We start from the raw sequence: 20,022 nt of genomic DNA on the forward strand, positions 1-20,022 counted from the left end.
TATATATATATATATATCCACACAGATGATTTGTTTATAGGGGTGAAGGCTTTGTGTAGAACCAACCGTTATTTGGTAATACTAGTAATCTTTGTCGGTGCAGAGTGACTACACCACAAGACATATATATATATATATATATATATATATATATATATATATATATATATATATATATATATATACACCTAAAAAAACAAATTTCCGTGAGCAAAGTTTCTTTCAAAGAACTGTCTATGAGACACATTATCGCAGGGTTACTTCCAAGCCGACTACAACATGGTCTTTCTCAAATCTAATGTGAACAAATTCTTGTTGAACTACCTTCTTAATCAAATTCTGCCCAATCACCATTTACCTAATCATCATGGTGTTGTCTCACCGACCACCTGACATAAATCTAAATCCTTATCCTCGAGTGGCCTCTGAGCCTTGATAAATGGTGACAAATTATTTAAAAAAAAATATCTAACGTTATTATTGGCGACATGAAAGATTTGAAAATAAATATATTTGAGAAAGTAGTCCAGAACAATTTACAGGGTAGAACGATAAATTTATTTCTCTAAAGAAAACAACACTACAGCTTTATTTTAAAACTTTCATAGAAAAAAATCATTTCATGTAATTTGATTATGTTGTAGAGCTGATATCTATTCAATGTAGCCGCATTCAGCCTCAATCACCGCCTCAATACGAGTCCAAAATTGGGAGCATGCTTTTTCCATAAGCGCCGGCGGGAGCTCGGCAAATACTCGGCAGATAGTAGCAATCAGGCTGGCTTTGGTGGTGTTGTTGGAGGTCATGTTGGTGATGTTCTTGACGTATGATCAAACGAAGTAGTCTAGCGTGTTCAGGTCGGAGGAGGAGGAGGAGGAGGAGGAGGAGGCCAGTGAGAGAAGGGTACAAAGTCGTAGAGCTCCTTCTGAAGCCAAACCTTGGTCACTTTGGACTTTTGGGCCGGCTCCGAGTCCTTCTGCCACACCCAGGGTCTACTAGGAGCCACCTGATTGCACCAGAAGACCACCACAGTTTTCAGCATATCTAGATGACTTCAAAATGTGAAGTGGCATGATGGGACCCTCACTTGAAACCACACCAAAGACCATAACCGTGTCCGGAAACTTTGTTTTCATCTCTCTTGGCAAGTCCCTGTTATTCGTAGAAATTCAGTGATACATTTTGAGGGTGTTGACAATGGTCCTGTTGTCATAACCTGGATCGGTAGGGAGCATCAGATGTACAGCGGCGCATCTATGATCTCGCTCGTTGAACATTGTATTACTTTCAGACATGATAGAATACTCCTATCGCTGTTGGGATTTGTACACAACTGGCCATCTAGTAGATGTTTGCAACCCCCCCCCCAAAAAAAAAACACACCGATTTTCATCCAACGGAAATGGTATCATGTCGTTTTTCTAGGGCGACAATTTTATCGTTCTACTTCGTACTTTTGCTTACCTGTACTTGTGCGACGTTAAAAGCAATTTACCGCTTAATTATTAATAAAAAAAATATAAATATGTGGAGTTACCGTTAATATTGATCTTTAGCATTTAGACATTCATCGACCAGGCTTTTTCTTCCGGAAGTAGGGTTACAAACAGGAATTAACATTAAAAAAATTGCTGTCTCGTTTCTCTGCATATCAACTATTTAATGACGAATAGAGTAATTTAAAAAAAAAAAAAAAAAAATTATGCTTAAAATTCTTTGCATCTTCAAATATTTATTCACGATGTTTGGTCTGGCAGTTTTGTTTTACGGCATATCAACCCTTTTTCGGTTTATTTATTGGCGAATCCCGCAATTTTGAAAAAAAAAAAAAACATTTTACGATTGCAATTCTTTTACATCTTATATTTATATTTTTACTTATTATATTTATTCATGATGTTTGGTTTGATTGCTTTATTTTACGGCATATCAACCCTTTACGAGTTATTTTATGCCGAATCCAGTAATTTCGGAAAAAAGATTTTACGATTGGAATTCTTTATATCGTCAAATATTTCGGCATTTTGACCGTTTTTGGATTATTTTATACCGGATCCAGTAATTTTTTTGGGGGGAAAAAATAATGATTCAAGTTCTTTATATCTTCAAATATTTATTCATTTGGTTGTTTTGTTTCACGGCATATTAACTGTTTTTGATTTATTTAATGTCGACTTCAGTCATTTTGTAAAAGAAAATGATGCTTTAACTTTTTTTAATTTATATTTTAATATTTATTCACTATGTTTGGTTTGGTTGCTTTGTTTAACAGTATATCAACCTATTTTTTTTTTATTATTATTAACCTCTTCTCTAGGAATATCTGATACAAGGTCAGGTGTCGATTTGATGCAAGTGTTTCCGTGGAATGAAATGGATTTGAACTTGGCACAAGCAGATTTTCAATCCATGTCATTAACCATTTAGCCACCACATTTCCAAACGGTCAAGTTATTTATATATTCAAATACTAGCTCGATGGGGACGCCCGGCCTTGCTCAGGTGTAAAATGCGCTTAAATATCACATTTTAATTTGTCCAGATTTTATATATTAATATATAGAGTCGTGATTTCAAAAGTAAAAAAAAAAAAAATGTTTGGGTACCTTCGGATAGAATCGAAATCGAAACTGCAGCATTCTAGGTTAGTGACATTACCGCTGTACCAACGTGATACGCATGTGAACTGACTAGAAATTTAAAATAAACTAAGATAAATGTATAAAATATATAACGATTTTTCTTTTTCAATTTTGGACCAGTTTTTGACTCTTTAAAAAACTATTTTAATCAGCTAAAAACCCATAAAAGAACGGTCGATAAAAAAAAATCTGACCATTTGAGACCCCTAGCGCAGCTACTGCATCTTTTAGTTTCGGTGGAGATAGAGTTTGAAAATATGGAAGCAGGCAGACAGACAGACAGACAGACAGAAAGACAGACAGATATATAGCCGCTTATATATTAGATTTATTCATTGTGTTTGGTTGTTTTGTTTTACGGCATATCAACCCTTGTCGAAGTATTTAATACTGAAAACGGTCATTTTAGAAAAAAAAAAAAAATCAAAAATCAAATTATGATTCAAATTCTTTATATACGATGTTTCGTTTAGTTGTTTTGTAGAGGAACATTGTTGCTTTTGTTTTTAGATTTGCAGAGCATGATTGAGTTTTCAAAGGACAAGGAATAAAACAATAACATCAATGTTTGGTGCATTTCAGCGAAGGAATCGAATACCTACAGACAGCCTGATCTGATAGCAGCAGTGGTTGATCTAAAAATTATTTAGTTGTAACCAACAGGGAAGCAGCCCAAAGCAAACTAAATCAAATACTAAAGAAACTGTACCATCACACACATTCTATTAAACATTAAACTGCTTTTAACGCAAATACATTACACATGAATAGTTTATTTTTTAAGGTAACATACAATTTAGTTAGACTTTTTCAAATCGCTTGCATATCCATGACTCATTATATAAAGGAGTCAGTTTTAACGATTTTTAAATAGAAAAAGAAGTCTCTTAATATGAAGGTTAGTGATTGCTGAGAATGCAGTTAGGAGATCCGAAGTTCCTATTAATAATTTTATGGCACAGTTGGTAGAGACGTTGAATCTCTACGGTTCCAGGTGATGATTGTCTGAAGATAGCGCTTTCAATCCTACCCAAAGCCGGGCAGAGGCTTACTTGGTCAAAACGTGGCGAGATGACAACAACTATGGAAGGCAGTACTTGCAGTGAATGCAGTCAGGAGATTCAGATTCTGAGGAAGGCCAAAGGAATAGCTGGCCGAAACGTCATGAAACAACAACTAATAAAGATGAGAATAATAGTCCGCAACAAATGAATTAATATAATTTTCCTTTTTCCAAAACGACCATTTAAACATGTAATAGCATATCGTCCTTGTGATTTCTTGGTCTTACTGGATTCTATGACAATAATTCATCTAGTCTGGTAGAGTATCCATATTCGTGTTATTACTTGGAGTAACATCACTTGAAGACGGTGTGTGGCACAATGAATTGGGGGAGCTGGGCCTTTTACATTAATAAACCTTATGCCTAACTTGTGACTGACTGTGTTCGGGGGGGGGGGAGGTAAGAAAGAAAGGCGTTATTATTGAAAAACATGACGGCTTCAGTAACTCAGGTATGACTCGAGTCAACAGTGACAGTTGTTTATAATATTGAACTAAGTCAAAACGATATAAGACCTTAGAATTGTAAAGGTCAAACTAGAAAAAAACTCATAATTGGATACAAAAACAAAACAATGTTTAAACGTTATGTATGAATGTCTCTCTTTCTCCTTTTCTCTCTTTCAGTCGCTTTCTCTCTCTCTTGCAATGAAGAAGAAGGAATTGAATTGTAAATCTTTTGGTTTGTTTTAGACAATTGAAGCTTGCGTTTTGTAAGCGACAGACGCATCTACATGTCTTTATTTAAATATGCTCCGCCAGTGTTAAACGTAAAATAAATTATATATTTTTATAAAATGCATTTGTTCGCTATTTTTATACAAGCGTTAAATTTAAGCATGCAGTTCCTGCCATTTAATGCCGGCGATGGAAATGCTGCATGTAACGACGCAATGAAGACCCAAGAAGCGACCCATGCCAACCGGTTATAGCCGACGGCATCTCAACCTGTTGCTGTTTCCATGTGTCTATCGTTTGATATCGCGTCTAACACCCGGTGAGCTGGTTTCTCTAACCAAGTAACTCTCATTGGAAACGATGCAGTCATAGGTGCACCATTCTTCGCCCATTGTGAAGCGATCTTATTTCGGCCGCGAATACTATGTTATTTTGAATATTTGGTCAGAGTTTACTTGTAGTGAAAAATATCCTCGTACCAGGTTGTCCTGACAAAACCTTGTACAGAAAGACCTTAGGCACTCGAGAATAGTGTCTAGCAGGCATTCAAGTTCTATTATTGAACTAAAGACAAATGCGTTATCAGAAACGAAAAGAAATTATGCAGATCAAAGAAAAAAAGCCATCGTGGAATTTCCATGGGGTTCCGTTAGAATTATAGAAATCTGTGAAGAATAAATCTAATGAACTAATGAATTATAGAAAGAATATTACTGAAAAGTAGAAATTATCGTTATTTTCATAAGTGCTCGCCTGTGCTCCAATCAAGCTATCATAGAATGTGAGGAAGTCGGTTATCCGGAACTTGCTCTTGATCTCCGCCTGGCCAGAGACGCATTGGTTGGTTTGGGATTTGGTCGTGGAGATTAGTAGATGAAATAATATTTATAATTTCTCTATTGTTTATCTATTCCTATATTTTTAATTCTCTCACAAACAGAATATTTAAACAAATAAAATCTATATTAAATATCTTACGACTAGCGTCCTTCAGCGAATATACACACTAAGATTTAGTTTTGCTGCTTCTTTTGTCTCTCCTGTGGCCTCGGCCTATGTATAGTTGGAAGATCGTTTCGCCAAACGCGCATGGAGTTACTTTCTTTCGTCTTTCCCATCTTTGTCCCATTCCCTTCCATTTCTAACTTTCTTTCAGTCGCCGTCTTTAACCATTCGGTGTTAGAGGGGTGCTAGGTTATTTTTCCATTAGAACATTTATATATAGCGAAGATATACAATTGAAAAGTAAACCTGAATATTTTTAGACGTGTTTTGTATTTTGACATATTGTCCCCCCCCCCACTCGCCCCACTTTCTCATCTCAGAAGCAACGTCGGAAATTTTATCAAATTAATCTAATTTTGATCTAAACACGAAAAAGCAATTATGGCGTCGGTATTTAAAAACGTGGCGTGATGTCATGTGAATATTTATATCCTCAGCATTCCCTGTGACAACTGTAATGGCTGGGACGTTTTCAGACTGACCGAAAAGATTAACTGAAAATATGATTATAATTGCACTCATTAGAGTGCATATCTCCGCCAATCCTACAAATATTAATTCATTCATTTCGTATGAATAAGATGGTTTTACTGTTGGCGCGATCGTGAAGCCACAGAAAAAAAAATGGATATATCGACATCAAGATCGGGCGAAGAAGAGAAGAAAAGAAAAAAAAAACGAGAAAGCAAAGACTTGTTATTCTTCCGAACCTTTGCAACCGTTGAACGAATTGCACACATAACAGCTTGCTATAGCTGCAGACTAAGAAACTGTTAATTGTACCCAGAGAGGGAAAAACAAGAACGCGACTGATGGTTTTGAAAATACTAGGTCAGTGGTTTAGTGTTGAAACGACCGGCAATAAATACCCTTTATTTTCAGAGAGAACACCCCCCCCAAAAAAAAAACACAACGTCGGGTCCGTGTTAAAATGTAACAACAGTGTTACATATCTATCTATCTATCTATCTATAGAAAGTTATGGATGTTCATATACGTGTGTATATATATATATATATATATATATATATATATATATATATATATATATATATATATATATATATTATATCTATCATTAGATGATGATTGTTCGCATTCGTTTCTCCGATATCTTTTCAGTTAAAATTCTTTCTAGAAAGATACTAAGTACTTACGGGAAGGACCAGGTGAAGGTTGCCAACATCCTAAATGAAAGTGTTTCCGTGGAACGAACTGAATTCTAACTTTGTAAACCTAGCTTATTATTAACTATTCATGCACTTTTCCCAATTCTTATTTAAGTAATCTATCTATCTATCTATCTATCTATCTATCTATCTATCTATGGATGTGTACATGTTTACATACTTTGGTTTATATATATATATATATATATATATATATATATATATATATATATATATACAAATCTCCGAAACAGTGCTTCATGGTAAACAACTGATGATCCCTTAAAAATAAATTATTACTGGTACTATAGTGAATTCGAGAGAGCGAGTTGATGCAGTGATTGCAGGTGATCGAATGACTTACTGACTAAATAGTTTTCTAACGAATGATAAAAAACATTTTTTTATATATAGTTTTAAAGTTAAACACTTCCATGACTATATACTAGCAAGTCGTCCGACGTTGCCTGATCGTAAAATAGGCATAAATATTATATTTTAATTAAAACGGATTTCTTGTTTATTATAAACAGAAATAGCGTAGGTAATAAACGTAACGTTAAACTCCTTTTAAAAAAATGAAGTAAAAATAAAACATAGCAAAAAACAAAAACAAAACAAAACAAAAAACGAGATATGTGTATGCGAGTATTATGTTTTTTTTTTCTTAACAGTGCACTTCTTATAAGTAAAAAAAAAAAAAAGTACTCGAACTGAGACCGAAACCAAAACATAGAGAAGGTGAGTCAAGTGCGATAACCATTAAGCCAGCTTGACACGGTTTTAAAAAGTGTTCTCAAACCTACTTATTCCTAACATAATGAATATGTCATGTGAACGATTCACGCAGGCGCATTTGTGAAACAGATGACAACCAGATAAAATTCCGATGACTCCCAGGTACGCATTTTTTAGGTCTATCCCCTTTAGCAACCCTTTTTCTTTTTCGAATAAAAGCCGATCAAAAAGTTTTCCACGTGTCTGAATTCTCTATATACCAAATTTTAAGTCTGTAGATCAACAATTCGTTGAGTATATAGGTTAAGAAGTGTCTCCCCCGCACACATCCTCACTTTTATAGATATAATAGATAGATCATTAGATGATTATTCTTCTCCGATATCTTTCTAGTTAGAATTCTTTCTATAAAGACATTGAGTGGGCACAGGAATTTGCGTTTAGATTTAGGCAGAGAGGCGAGTGAGGGAAATTGTTGGTAGTGGTTGTAACTAAACGAGTGTTTGTTGTGAATGTTTTGAATTTTGGACCCATAGACTGAAGTTCAGTTGAGCACCTGCCATAAAAAATAACAATAGAACACAAATAGACTCGCAACGCCTTCTTCTGCAAGGAGCAGAAAAGTGCATCACTTACTGGGTTATGAATAGGGCTGTGATAACAGCATATCCTTTTTTATTGTTTTGACTCTCGATAATATATCTGTTGATATCTTATATGTTTTCATATAAGGTGACGTGGTTCTCGGTTGATTAACTGTGTCTAACTGTGTTGGATATATACTCAAGAATCGAAGCAATAAAAAGAATATGCTGTTGTCACAGCTCTAGTTATGAAGCCGCTTTTGAACCCTATCTAGGCAGGAAAGGATGCTTCGAGCCCCCCCCCCTCCACGAGATGTGAAAACAGTATTTCATTTAAGGACGTACTTGTGTCTTGTACAGGTAGAGGATTGCGTTGGGGGTGAGATATCTTGTGGAGCATTAGAATGATCCATCTCGAGTATGGCGCGTCATTAACAGATCAAGGCTGTTGCTGATGTCACGAATGGCGAGACTTACCGCTTCAATTGACTCAGCAGAGATCGATTGGCATACAAATTCGCTGAGGAAGATCAAGTTAAATATTAAGGGCAAATCGTGTACTTGCAATAAACTTAAATAAATTTGGTGCTGAAACGACCGGCAATAAATACCTTTTCTTTAATGAGAAAAAAAAACTCGTGTAGAATTTCTTTTTCTTTTGTTTCTTTGCGAGACTTATGCACGTGTTAAAATATGACAACAACGATATCTATCTATCTATCTATCTATCTATCTATCTATCTATCTATCTATCTATCTATCTATCTTTCTCTCTCTCTCTCTCTCTCTCTCTATCTCTCTATATATATATTTCGATACTTTTTTGTGACCAAGAGCGGAGGTCCGCTTGAAATATAAAAAATGACAATAAGAATATTAAATACAAAAAGTAACACCGTTTTTCATGCTTCAAAAAAACACCATAACCTTTAAATCAATATATATATATATATATATATATATATATATATATATATATATATATATATATATATATATATATATATATATATATATATATAATTATATATATCATTATTAGGTGATGATTGTTAGCATTCGTTTCCCTGATATCTTTTCAAAAACTAGTTTGGTTGTTTTGTTTCACGGTATATCAATCCTTTTCAGGCCAGTCATTTTGGTTAAAGGTTTCATGCTTCAGGTTGTTTATATCTTCAAATATTTATAGTTTTCAGTTTGGTTTGGTTGTTTTGCTTTATGGCATATCAACCCTTTTCAGGTTTAGTCATTTAAGTAAACGTTTTTATGCTTCAAGTTGTTTATATCTTTAAATATTTATTCATGGTGTTTGGTTTGGTTGTTTTGTTCTATTAATAGTTCTCGAGTCCGTTTTGTTGATTTCTTTTATCAACACTTTTCGAGTTATTTTATGTTGAATCCAGTGGATTTCGTAAAAAAACAATTATGCTCGAAGTTGTTTATATCTTCAAATATTTATTAATGGATGTTTTGCTTTATTTTGTTTTGTTTTATTTTGTTTTGTTTTGTTTTATTCTGTTTTGTTTTATTCTGTTTTGTTTTGTTTAATTTTTTTATTTTGTTTATTTCATTTTGTTTTGTTTTGTTTTATTTTGTTTCATTTTGTTTTGTTTTGTTTTATTTTGTTTTGTTTTGTTTTGTTTTATTTTGTCTCATTTTTTTATTTTGTTTATTTCATTTTGTTTTGTTTTGTTTTTTATTTTGTTTGTTTCATTTTGTTTTGTTTTGTTTTATTTTGTTTCATTTTGTTTTGTTTTGTTTTGTTTTATTTTGTTTTGTTTTATTTTGTCTCATTTTTTTATTTTGTTTATTTCATTTTGTTTTGTTTTGTTTTTTTTATTTTGTTTGTTTCATTTTGTTTTGTTTTGTTTTATTTTGTTTCATTTTGTTTTGTTTTGTTTTGTTTTATTTTGTTTTGTTTTATTTTGTTTCATTTTTTTATTTTGTTTATTTCATTTTTTTTTTTATTTTGTTTGTTTCATTTTGTTTTGTTTTGTTTTATTTTGTTTCATTTTGTTTTGTTTTGTTTTGTTTTATTTTGTTTTGTTTTATTTTGTTTCATTTTTTTATTTTGTTTATTTCATTTTGTTTTGTTTTGTTTTTTATTTTGTCTGTTTCATTTTGTTTTGTTTTGTTTTATTTTGTTTTGTTTTGTTTTGTTTTGTTTTATTTTTTTATTTTGTTTGTTTCATTTTGTTTTGTTTTGTTTTATTTTGTTTCATTTTGCTTTGTTTTGTTTTATTTTGTTTTGTTTTATTTTTTATTTTGTTTAATTTTGTTTTGTTTTGTTTTATTTTGTTTTATTTTGTTTTATTTTTTATTTTGTTTGTTTAATTTTGTTTTGTTTTGTTTTATTTTGTTTCATTTTGCTTTGTTTTGTTTTATTTTGTTTTGTTTTGTTTTTTATTTTGTTTGTTTCATTTTTTTTTGTTTCATTTTTTTATAGCATATCAACCCTTTTCGTCTTTAGTAGTTTCGAAAAAAAATTATGCTTTAAATTCTATCTTCAATTATCTATCTACGATGTTTAGTTTGATTATTTTGTTTTACGGACTATCGACTATTTTCGGGTTATATAATATCGAATAATATCGAATCCGGTCCGTTTTCGTTAAAACATTATGTTTCAAATTCTTTATTTCTACAAATATTTATTCCTGGTTTTTGGCTGGGTTTGATTGTTTTGTTTTATGGTATATCAACCATTTCCTGATTATTTCATTCACAACCCTGTCATTTTGGTAAAAGTTATTATACTTCAAGTTTTATCTACATATTTCCTTATATCTAGTCTTTGTGTTGGGCTTTGCCGAACATGATTGAGTTTTGCAAAGGAAAAAGAAAAAAGAACAATAATATCAATGTTTGGTGCATTCTAAGCTAATAAGCCGATAGCTTCAGACAGCCTGATCAGGTAACACCAGAGATTTTTAGTGTCCAAACATTTCACGATACGCCTTTCCTCCACATTCCAAAATAACAACAAAACGTCATTGAAGATTTCCAAATATTTGAAACAATGTGTAGTTTTAACCCCTAGCGGTGAGTAAGTGCAAGAAATAAAGGGAAGTAACTCTGTTAACACTTGGTTTGTTCTCTTTCTTTTTACCCATCTACAGCCATCATTACTTCATTCTTATATTGTTGACTTGTTCGTTTATTTCTCATTTCCTTCCGATCGCGTACAAATATTTTTGCATATTTTTCCCCCATTCTAAATTCCTTTCCAATGTCTCGGTTTTAGGAGAAACTTCCTACATTGGACGAGAATCGTCCCAGATTGGTCTCTTTTCATTTAAATTAATAATTTTTGGTTTTTCAGTGTAAGTATTTATCTTATTCTCATCGCGAGTAGATTAGATGTGAGGGTTGGAATGTGGCACTGAAAAGCCAGCGCTGTCTTCAAACAATTAGGACAATTATCCTCATCTTCTTTGGATGTTGTTTCACGACGTTTCGGCAAACTATTCCTCTGGCCTTCGTCAGGTGGTAACCACGACGGGATAGGAACTCCGAATCTCCTAACTGCATTCTATGCAATTACTGCCATCCATAGTTGTTGTCGTCTCACCACATTTTAGTCAAGTAAGTCTCTGGCTGGCTTTGAGTAGGATTGAAACCGCTATCTTCAGACAATTCTCAGCTGAAACCGTAGAGATTCAACGTCTCTATCAACTGTGCTGCGGTTCCAGGTGAGAATTGTCGTAAGATAGCGGTTTCAATCCTACTCAAAGCCGGCCAGATGCTTACTTGGCCAAAAAAACATGGTGAGACGACAACAACTACGGAAGGCAGGAATTGCTGAGAATGCAGTCAGGAGATTCAGAGTTCCTATCCCGTCACGGTCACCACCTGATAAAGGCCAGAGGAATAGTTGGCCGAAACGTCGTGAAACAACTAAGAAAAGATGAGGATAATAGTCCGCATTAAAAAAAAAATTAATAAATAATACTCATTTCAATAATGAATTCCTATCAAATAAAAATGATTCTACTTTAAATTTTTATTTTACTTCTTTGGATGCTTATTCTCCTTCGGATTCTTCCTCTTGATGTTTTTCTTCTTTGATTTTTTTATGCCTCGTCTCTTTCTTTCAAGTCTTTTTAGTCGCGTACAAGCGACTCTATAAGTCACTCCGTCGGTCGGTCGGTCTGTCCGTAACACGTTTGTGCTTAGCATTTTTGGTTAAAATCAAAGGTCTGTTGTTAATAGATGCTGTTCTTAGCTTTTAAAGCTAATCAAAGTGTAGTATCTGTTCCGGCAGATACTGCACGCAAAGATCATATGTGAGAGCAACCCCTCCCCCCCATATAAGACCTTGGTCAATGTAGGGGCAACCCTTCATACCAATTGTCACTATCCATCCCCCTTACTCCCCGGGGAGTTCGTCCCAATTTCCCCATTCACTCCTCACATTAAAAATCGGCATTGTGGCTAATTTGCTCGGTGGGGGAGTAAATAAATACCAACCCCACATATAAGACCTTGGTCAATGTAAGGACAACCCTTCATACCAATTGCCACTATTCAGCTCCATTACTCCCCGGGGAGTTGGTCTCCATTTCCCCTTCACTCCTTACATTAAAATCGGCCTTGTGCCTAATTTGCTCGGTGAGGGAGCAAATAAATACCCTTTTCTTGGCCTTTTGGCCAAGATCAACGTGTAGTATCTGTTCCGGCAGATACTGCAAGCAAATACCATATGTGGGGGAAACCCCACATATAAGACCTTGGTCAATGTAGGGGCAACCCTTCATACCAATTGTCACTATCCAGCTCCCCTACTGCCCGGGGAGTTGGTCCCCATTTCCCTTACACTCCTCACATTAAAAATCGACCTTGTGCCTAATTTGCTCGGTGGGGGGGCAAATAAATACCAACCTCACATATAAGACCTTGTCAATATAGGGGCAACCCTTCATACCAATTGTCACTATCCAGCTCTCCTACTCCTCGGGGAGCTGATCCCCATTTCTCCTTCACTCCTCACATTAAAAATCAGCCTTGTACCTAATTTTCTCGGTGGGGGAGCAAATAAATAAAATTATTGACAGTGGTTTCAGCTAGACGGGTGTTTTTCGTGAAAGATTCGTGAGAGGGGACCAGAGATTAGAGCTCAGGCGAGCGCTTTGCCACGGAAGTAGCGAGACAGTAAAGACAGACTCGCAACATCCATTCTGTGGGAAAGAGGTTGTAGGGAAGAGAAAAGAGCATCCCCCATTTTGTACTCTGTCAAGGCAGCATAAGCTGCTTCTAGCAGCTCCTGTCCAGATGTGGCAATAATACTTCATCCTTGGACGGACTTGGCTTTTATATAGAATGATATCAGCAGTGAGATATCTACCGGAGCGGTAGAACGATCCCCCCATTTTTCCAGAGACCTTGGTAACAGATTTGATGTACGTGTTCCATTTGAGATCAGGAATAAAGGTCAAGCCCATAAGCTTGTCAAAACATGAGGCTGCTCCAAGACGAGAGCCCTCCGTTTCAATTGATGCCAGATGGGGATTAGAGCGTTTGCACATGTTTGTTTTATGTGAGTCTATCTCCAAAATAGGTATATGATACTCAGATGTAAGTAATTTTCATTATAAAAATGTATAGTTCATGTATGTGTGCCCACAAACTCCTGGAATTTTGGAGATAGACTTACATAATACAAGCATGTGTAAAGAAAACAAATATATTTGGTTCATGAGAATAATCATAATTAGATTCTCATTTCTACCGCTTCGATCAAGTCGATTAAACAGAAAATAAAAATTTGAGTAAGAGAGGCGCTGTATTTGGGAAGGCGAGGCGCTGCATGTACCGCAAGGTAAAATACCAGGTCGGGAGACTGGCGCGGTCTATCATTCTCTCTAGGGTAGATGGGCCTCTCTTAAGCCGTGATTAGCAACCAATCTAGTGATGGCGTCACGATAAAATAATACCCTTGATAGCCCTGGTGAAGCATCAAGTATTCAGCTACAGACAAGATTTGAATTACACTACAAACTCGTGTAGTGAGTTCAATCTCGGCTGCGGCCACATGCTACGTTACGTTACGTTAGTGACGGAAATATATAGAAAGTTCTTTTTGGGGTGAACCGGTGCTGAGGATCGCTGGGTTGTTTCCCTTGGTTTTACTCAATAAGTAAGTAAAGAAAAATCCCACGAACTTTCTTCGGAATGAGAGACTTCTTGCCTGTCCATAGATATCTAACCTGCTTTGGTATTATATGATTACTAGGCTCCTCAGTCTTTGACAGACTATGGATACCCACCGTAGGAATGCACCAGAAATTGGAGCTTAGTCGAGCACTTACCATGAAAAAAAAACGCAAGAGTAGAGAAATACTATCACTCTTTTTTTTTTGTGAGAAAGGAATATAGATACCCCCTTCCACTACATTACGAAATTGATTTTGTACTCTGCCAAAGAAAAAAAAATAGAGTTCTCTGAGAAAAATGTCCTCAGATGTAATAGATTCCGTAGTCTGAGTCGGTATCAATTAGGCCAGCTATGCCAAACTCCCGTAACTATTAGGGGCTCATGGTTAAGTATCGTCAAGTATTTTTGCTTTGAGTCAGACATTTTGTTTCTTGACCGGTACGATATATGAAACCAAAGTGTTTCCTTCCAAGCGAGTACTTAAACGATTACTCTCGACGTTTATAGTTAAGCGACTCCACCACAATGTTCTAGCTCAATATATTCTCCCTTTTTCCCCCTTTTCTCTATCTATATCTCTCCGCTTCTCTCTCTCTCTCTCTCTCTCTTCAATACTCTCTCTCTCTCTTTTCAATACTCTCTCTCTTTTCAATACCCTCTCTCTCTTTTCAATACTCTCTCTCTCTTCAATACTCTCTCTCTCTCTCTCTCTCTATATATATATATATATATATATATATATATATATATATATATAATGTATGCTTCTAGGATAGTGATTGAAAGGTTCTGAGGGTTTTTTGAAGAATGAAAACGATGTTACTTTTTGTATGTAATATTTTATTTTTATTGTTATTTATTTTATACATTTCAAGCGGTCCTATGCCCTTGGTTACAAAAAAAGCATCGGAATATATATATATATATATATATATATATATATATATATATATATATATATATATATATATATATATATATATATAATAAAAATAACAATTAAATTTACCAAAATGATCCAAGATGGTAAAACTAAAGTATATTATAAATATTAAATAATTAATATTTATAAAGTTATCTCAGCCAGATGTAAAAGCTCAATAAAACCAAATAGGAGATAGAGCTTATAATAGGAGCAAACAGTTAATAAAATATGTTAAAAAACACTTTGAAAAAGAGTTAAAAACATATTTAATCTGAAAAGGAAACACTTGATAAGTGGATAGTCCTTAATCCGCGGAGTTTCGAAGAAATACTTTCCTTCTCATCAGAGGGTAGGAATTAGGAAAATACGGGATCGGATTCTGCATACAAAAGTATTTGATGAAACAAAGTCAAAGATCTTACTTGATAACAAAAAAGTGAAGCAGAGGGAATATGGTGAAGAAAAAGGTGATTACACGTGAATGGATAGTCTGGTAAAAGATAAATAATCCAATGACGGTAAAATCCAAAAATATAACTTCAAGAAAGTTAATTGAATTTCCATTTGAACAAGTTAAATCCAAGGAAATCCCGTAATTGGAAGATGATCCAAAATAATCCAAAGGCCGAAATCCATGGAATAATTCACAAATATGTACAAGGGAAAAGGGGGAAAATTTCAATAATATTAATAAAGAAAAATAAGATATGCTTTTATCACTGCTGCCGAGACATAAATATAAATAAGAAAGATCAGGGAAGAAAAAGGGGGAAAAAGCAGGGAAGAAGAAGGGGAAAATTAAATGGTGATAGAATTAAATATAAAATAGAGAAACAAATGTCAAAATGACCCAGACAGGAAATGTTAAAAGGCGCGAAAAAATTTATAGGGCAAAATAATATAGGCCAATTGAAATGTACAGTTTATTACTTAAGGAAATATCAGCAAGAGTTGTTAAAAGACACTAAATGAAAAATAAATAAATAAATTAATTAATTAATTAATAGAAAATAAATAATAAATAAACAATAAATAAATAAATAAATAAAAATAAAATATAATATATAAAAAATAAAAATTATTTAAGGGGAGAGGATGGACGGTATCTGCAAATTAAAAAAAAAAGCAAGAAAGTAAGTAAGTAAATGCATATAGTAAAATATAAGTAAATATGCATATAAGATATGAAAGTGTGGGTAGATTCCTATCTATCTAATATATTTATCTACCCACACTTTCATATCTTATATATATATATATATATATATATATATATATATATATATATATGAATGTAACTCTTGGTTCGTTCGCAATTAATAGTCTAAAAAACCACTGGACGGATGGCTTCCACGTTTTGGTATAATATGTTTACTATATCCATGTGTGTTTTTATATATTTCTTTTTAATTATGACATTATACTTAATTTTTCTATGATAAATAGGTGGGTTTCTTTGTACCGATAGGCTATTTTTTTTATTTAGGGACAATTATTTATTACCGCTTCTTGTCACGTGACCAGTGTTTCTAATTTAGCGGTTTTCCTGCTAGATCTGGAGATTTCGTTTGCAATCTAGCGGGAAATTCTAGAAAATCTGGAGATATTTCATACCCACACACCCGCAAGCGCTTGAAAATACTTTAAAACATAAAATAAATTCATTCATGTAAGTAAAAAAAAAAGTAGCATTTATTGCCTTTGGTAACAATTATTTATTGATTATTTGTTTTGTTTTTCACCTTTTTTTCGGCTAACCATTCTTAAATCTCGCTATAAAATCGATTTTTCCAAGTACATTTTAGGTGGTGGGTGAGCATTCCAACTTTCGAAGTTTAGTTTAAAATACGAAATTTAGAAGTATTTAGTCGAAAATTGTAAAAAGCAAGAAACAGCAGCAAAAAAAAAATATCAATACAGTAGAATTTAAGTATCTACCAACCTAAATACTTTTAACATGCTAAAACAAAGTTTTTTGTTTTTTATTTTTCTAATTTCAAAATATGTTGCACCATTATTGTGATGTTTAATTTGCAGTATATTTCAATTTAACTTTTATTATAAAAAGTTTGAGTTTATGATTTGTTTCCTGCAAAAAAAAAAATACCCTCTCTGAAAAAACAGGTAAAACTAGCTGATAAAATACAGGAGCTAACCGCTTCAATATAATTCCAGAAACATATAGTGAGAAAACACGGAATATTTTATATATCGAATATACTATATTTATAATTTTTTTATGGTAGGAAGTTAAAATAGGGAGTTTTTTGGGGGGAGGGGGGATTTACCAATTTTTGAAAATTTCAGATGATAAAAGTTAAAATTCTAGCGATTTTCTGAACATTTCTTTCTCCTGATCTCGCGTTTTTTTTTTTAAATCTCAGTTGCCAACACTGCATCACTAAAAAACACTACAGAATGTATTTACAATATCGGTAAATTTTCAATGGGTTTAATCACATGATTATTGATAAATTAACCACACGTGGTCGCTTTCCTATTAAATATTCATCGAAAAATGTTAGGTACAGGCAAAATGAATGCCGACGCTCAAAGTGTTTAAACATTTTGACCCCTCCCTTTACTTAAAAATTCACCAAAAATCAGGAAATTAACCAATTTTAATGAAAATTGCAGTATTTATCAAATAATGATCGCAGCATATAATGAACTAATTATTTTTACTTAACTCTTAGTGAAAATGTTTTATTTTGTTTAAACAAAAAATACCTTTACTAAAGTTATGGTTTTCAGTAGTAAATAAAAAACGCAAGAATTTATTTTTGCTTTTTTTATATGAATAAAGCATCGTAATTTGTAACAATAAAACATAATTTTTACAGTAACATTACGAAAAAAGCCCCATAAGTCCGTATTAATGAATTCGATATAACTCGAAGAAAAATGAATTCTCGCATACTATTCAGGAAATTAAAGATTCAATTAGATTCCTATTTCAGTCACCTAAATTATTTAGGGTGAAATGAGTTTAGGAATTTATAGCCAAACCTAAATATTTTTTTTTTTGCTTAAAAAAATAGCATTAATACAGTAAGTTAGGTAAAATTTGCATATAATTCTCTGCTTTACGGTTGTTGTAAAAATGAAACGGAAATTTGAATTTCGTTCCCTTTTAAATTCGGTACATTTTTACATTACGTCCAACTCATCGTTCACATTCGACACATCAACTTTTATAGCTTTTCGGGTATGCCGGCAAGGTTAGGGGTGTCTAGTCCGAAAGCCGTTCTTAACATGGGTAGATTGGTAGGCGTGTCAGAAATTTCGTGAAAGATAGTGAATAATTCCACCTCGTCTTTCCAAGCTTATAACTCCTCGAAAAATGTAACTCAAGCCCTAATTTTTTTCAATTAAGGGAGCAAGGACCAAGGTTTCATAAAAAACAAAAACAAAAGAAAAAACAAACAACGTGGTTTAAAAACAACAGGTTTTAAACTTCGAACTTTACAGGTAAATTTCTAAAAAAACACTTTTTTTGTTGTAAATTTGAATATATTACTTATTGACCTTTTCTCTTCAATTTGTGATATATAAAACTTTGGTGAGTAAATTAATTATTTACTTTTTAATAGACACTTGAAAATGGGGGGGGCGTGAATTAAAAAAAGCAAACGTTTGTCTAAAATATTATATTCGGTTTATTGGAAAGGGCAAAGAATTTCACATTGACCCTGAAAATATCGTAAAAATAGAATCAATAGAAAAATTTTGATAGATTTTTAAAGTTTAAAAATTGAAAAATATTGAGTTCGTAAAATTCATTAGTTTTTTAAAAAATAAAAAAATATTTCTATTACTTTTAAAACAACTTTATTAGTTTATTTTGGAAGTATAATCCATAAAGAAAATAAACAACCCACTTTTAAAAGAGAAATTACGAGAGTTTTATATTTTATTCGCAGTTTCGTGATAAGGGTGTCAAAAATACTGATACATCTACTAGACTGGAGTGTTTATTCGTTGTAAACGTACCCTACAACCTATAAATGTCGACATTTCCAATGTGAATGGTAAGCTGGACTTATGTCAAAAATAACAAAAAGATATACCAAACCGACTTTTTCGCTTAAAAATGGAATTATTTCCTTTTCGTTATTAACTTCTTTTTTTTTTTTTAATAAATATTTTGTGTTTTATATACCTAAAGTATAATTGTTGAATGTTACTGTTTTGATTATATTCGTTTGAGGGGGGCACAATTAAAAAATTAAGAAAGATTAAAACGAAGCGAAATTTAAGTTTCCGTTCCATTTTTACAACAACCGTAAAACAGCACATACTCAGCAAGTTTTATCGTAATTTATAAGCATTATGTTGAAACACTAAATCAAAATTTTATTTATTTTGTTGCATAATTAATGATGGAAGTATTTTTCTGTTTATTTTCTGAACATCTGTTAAAAAAAATAATTTGCACATTCTCTTGAAAAAAGAATCAAATTTTTCTCTACTTTCACATAACTATTTACAGTGCTCATGTAAAGCATTTATCTGTTCTTTTTATAATAAAAATTCCGTTTTCAAAGAGAAACGTTTACTGACAAATTTCTTTTAAAAAAAAGTGCAAGTTTTCCTGAAAAAACAACTGTCACCTAACAATTTATGGGAAAAATTAATCTTTTTTTGGAGAAAAAATAACAACTTTTATTGATTAAAAAAATTGCAAAAAATAATAAAAGTAAATAAACGAACAAAATGCAATTTTTCTGGAGGAATGTGTTCCATTTTAACAAACTGAACCACAGCAACGCGTGGCTGGGTACAGCTAGTATATATATATATATATATATATATATATATATATATATATATATATATATATATATATATATATACTAGCAAAAGTACTCGTCGTTGACTGGGTTCAAAAACAGCCTACAGAAAATGGACTCTGATTTATGAAAGTATGATAGGTTATGAAAAGAAAGGGTTGTAAACTTGGTAATTATGTTTCAGTTTGAAGAAATATGGTATAATAAAATTATGGATGTTCGTTCGCGCCTGACCTCCATAGAATGGAAATATGTCACAAAGTTTAACA

General features: G+C 32.8%; 1 protein-coding gene and 1 pseudogene across 1 annotated transcript in view; both read left to right on the forward strand.

Moving 5' to 3' along the window:
* Positions 1–20,022, forward strand: part of LOC145265502 (uncharacterized) — a 78,332-nt gene that overhangs the window by 962 nt on the left and 57,348 nt on the right. The gene's annotated exons all lie outside the window — the stretch shown is intronic.
* On the forward strand, positions 12,511–12,636 carry LOC145265840 (U2 spliceosomal RNA; annotated as a pseudogene).

Source organism: Euprymna scolopes, chromosome 40, assembly GCF_053919585.1.
Source record: "Euprymna scolopes isolate OS-2025 chromosome 40, ASM5391958v1, whole genome shotgun sequence".
In the NCBI taxonomy this organism is placed as follows: Eukaryota; Metazoa; Mollusca; class Cephalopoda; order Sepiida; family Sepiolidae; genus Euprymna; species Euprymna scolopes.